Below are 3744 nucleotides of genomic sequence, written 5' to 3' on the forward strand. Positions count from 1 at the left end.
GAAGAGTTGAAATGAGTATAATTGTTTTTGATTTGGTTTTCATATAGTTTTACCATAAGGGCATTTATGTAACTTCAATATCATATAGGGTACCCCTTAACTAGAGTCTTTGGCTGGGTATAAATTGATGGCCCCTAAATCCTTTGGGGTGGCCCCTAAAAACGCTAGGTTTTTTAGGGAGTACTTATGAGTTAAATGCATTTCCGTTTATTTTAATTGCTCGTCTGATCTTTATTTGCTATTTGGGATTGGGTGTAATATTGGGTTACCAGGTTATGGTTTTATGTAGTCAAGGAATAGGGTTCAAGGTATTCGAGGTGCAGCCGATTGCGCCTTTCAACTTCTGTTTCACTATTCCTGTGAATTTTAGTTAAGGGTATTTCTTCGATAACAAGTGCACTCTTGAAATATTTTTGTTTTTCATTTTGTTGGTACAATCGGAGAAAAAAGAAGAATGAACTCGAGAAAAGAAGAATGAGAAAAGAAGAATGAACTCGATAAAGGAAAAATGAAAACCCAATAAAAAATAAAAAAATAATAAAAACGGTTGGGCAACAAAAGGGGACTCTTAGGCTATTGTGGTCACTGTTCCTTCTTCCTAGCTTGGTATATAACAGCTAAGGAAAATGGAGCTGATCATTTCCGCATTACTAAATCCAAAACTGGAAAGTATTTCTCCAATTATAATCTGAGCTGTACACAAACGAGCAGTTATAATTCACAGTGAAAATGCTTGCAAGTTAGTGACACAAGTCCATCACCTACAATCAAAGGGATGCAGCAGGACATTAACTCAAAATAGAGTATGACAATGCGATAAAAAGAATGTCAAAAGAGATCGATGGTTAAGGAATCAAAAAAAAATTCAGAGCTGACCAATGTAAGAAATTTTGTTGCATCCTTAATTCAAGATTCACAAGCATATGTAATGAGTGAATGGTCACGTGGTATGCGGTGTAAAAAAAAATTGCTACATCCGCTATCCAAGAAATAAGCAGATCAAGATACATGGTACTGCAAAAAAGAGTGATGATGCGACAAAGGATCAGCAGGGATATGAATACACATTTGGCAGATACCAACAACAACAACAAATTTAGTTAATTTGGGGCAGTGATTCCTTAATGCACTTCTTTGATGGATGCCTATAAAGCAGTAAAATGAGATTACTCCAAAACGATTGCAGACGGACCATAATTAGTAGCTGTCCCAAGATTTAAATATTTCAGTGAGATTCTTAGATCAAATTGCACATACGTTATACATATTTGTATCATTCAAAAGTACAAAAGAATTGCTATCTGCTAGCCTAATACAGTGAGCGGAGTTCGAGAAAACCTGTAATCATATAGCTCCCCAAATTGTGGCTGATTATCAACTTCACATTCGTTTTATAAAATTACAGGAAACAATTACCAGTATTATGATTTCCTACTATAGTATCCATTGTATTATTTATCAATTATTGATCGAGCAACAAGCCCCACCCTTTCAAAAAGGAGCAAAAACTTATAGGTCACAACACAAATGAAGAGCATATACCACTAGATGACTGACTAGAGTTGTGTTTAATATGGTACATATACACTAGATGATCGACGACCAATAAATAAGGCTTGATGATGGTACTATTTTAAGACCTAAACCTTAAGACCAAGCAACCAAACAAAAATAAAATAGGAAAAAGAGAAAGTATGCAAGATTACCAGGCTTACCAATGATTATGTGTGTTACTTCAAAAGAATGAACTGCTTCAGCAACAAAAACAAATCTGATCCAAAGATTGAGAAACTGAAACACATATGGAAGAATTGCTTTTACTACTTCAAATTCGACGGTATTTTCACCCGGGCTTGAGGGTTCTGGGCCAACTTTTACTACTTCAAATTTGATTCTCAGTAATTTTGGGGGTGGCTTCATCCAGGGGAAGTCTGCTGTGCTTCCGCACCTGCATTAGAGTATAACTGCGATTACGTCAGTACTAAAGTATAACAATTTAACTAATGTGGTCTTTGTGGACCTTGTAGTCCATACACTACAGCTTAACACAACAATTACCCATAGCAATTTAACTAATATGGACTATAAACAACACCAATGGGTTTTAACAATGTTGGGGTACATTGCTTAATCAGTAACATATCATTACCCACAATTCATTTAGCAAATAAAACTACTAAAATAAAAAAAAAATGTATCAACGGTCTCACCCCGTTGGTAGATTGGATCAACTCAAACTTTTGGCACCCCTAAAGAAATGAAGAATCAACCTCATCAGAACTCACTTTGCCAATGTAATGGACACCCTTTAACCTGGCATAATAAATGCAATTATAAAAACCTCGTATGATAAAAATATACTAAAGATGTCAGCAACATTTAGAAAGAATAGTTGGATGGTGTTGTACCTGATTCTATTTTTATGGTATAAGGTAGTCGCCGCTATTAAGTTAAGGTTATGCACAGTTAACCAACTTGGTTACCTTTGTCTCCAAATTCCAATCGCCAATTGACTCTGCTAATGTCTGTCAAAAATTATTATCTCATTGTTAGTTCCATACACATGTACTCAATTTCTTTGAACTCTTATGAAAATCCATAACTCTAAAACCTTAAATAAACAAAACCCGTGGATCAAAATCTCTTTAAAATCAAAAAACTGAAATCTAATTTAAGGCAAACACAAATACTTCCTTGAAGCATTTTATCAAACAGTAAATGAGCAATAATGTTTTCTTTTCTTTCAACAAAAACAATAATAATTGATTAAAAGAAGAAGTCTCAAAACGTGATAGAAGAGATACAAAGTATTACAAACCCAAAGAAAGAACCAAAACAAAAAAGAAAGACAACCGAGAGCTGAAAAGATTAATTATATTTTTAGTCTTTACTTTTTCTAACCTAATCAAATAAATATGAAAAGGGAAAAAATTAAGTTGTTTGAATTTTCTAGTGTACATACCGGAAATGAATTTGGAACGATGATCGAGTGATGGTACTGGTAAGAATTTCGGGAAAAGCCGATGGGCAAACAAAATTGAACTTGTTATCAAACCTTAACTTTGATGGTGTCGCCTTAGACAGACATCATATGATATGAAGAAGGAGAATAACACAAGAAGAACAAGAAGATGATGAAGAAGAAGGGGAATGAGGTGATGGAGGTGGTAGGGGTGTATACTTCTCCGATGAAGGAAAGGAAAAGGAAATAATAACGAAAAATTAAGACGTGAAGAGCAAATTTTTGTGGACCTTAGGGTAAACGAGAAAGAAGTATGAAAGACGTGTAAGAAAATAAATAAAGAACGATATTTTGAGGACCATTAATTTTTTTTTGGTACCATGATTTTATTCTGGTAAAGACATTAGAAGTAAATAGGGGATTTTTATAAAGTGCCACACTTCCAATTTGAAGTTTAAGAAAATGCCACCGTTTTTTCAGAGTTTATTAAATGCCATACATTTGACCTTTTCCATCCCGTTTTTTCAAAAGAACAGTTAACATCCATTAGTGCATAGGTGGCAGTTATCCAGCTTAGTAAATGACATTTGTGCCCTCGAAACAAAAGCCGAGAACTCAAAAACCATCACCACCGGTGGCTACATTCCATTGAGATCATAAAACCATCACTGTCATCTACAACCACAGCAGCAAATCCATAACAATCATGTACGCGAAATGGCTGAATGCCTTCTCTATTGATATCATCGTCTTTAAATGAGAATAATGTACAGCCTAAATTA

The 3744-nt window shown here is 34.6% G+C and overlaps 1 long non-coding RNA gene across 4 annotated transcripts; it reads right to left on the reverse strand.

Annotated features, from left to right (window-relative positions):
* Positions 1–475: 475 nt before the first annotated feature.
* LOC113308716 lies at positions 476–3333 on the reverse strand. Of its 4 annotated transcripts, none has more exons than XR_003339999.1 (6): positions 2963–3333; positions 2409–2525; positions 2211–2313; positions 1716–1964; positions 877–1014; positions 476–761 (listed from the first exon to the last, which is right to left on the reverse strand). It is a non-coding gene; the product is annotated as an uncharacterized LOC113308716 (long non-coding RNA). The 4 variants fall into 4 exon arrangements; XR_003340000.1 differs by having other exon boundaries at positions 1716–1948; positions 2963–3331; XR_003340001.1 differs by lacking the exon at positions 877–1014 and having other exon boundaries at positions 2963–3329.
* Positions 3334–3744: the final 411 nt, after the last annotated feature.

Source organism: Papaver somniferum, chromosome 9 (assembly GCF_003573695.1).
Source record: "Papaver somniferum cultivar HN1 chromosome 9, ASM357369v1, whole genome shotgun sequence".
NCBI lineage: Eukaryota > Viridiplantae > Streptophyta > Magnoliopsida > Ranunculales > Papaveraceae > Papaver > Papaver somniferum.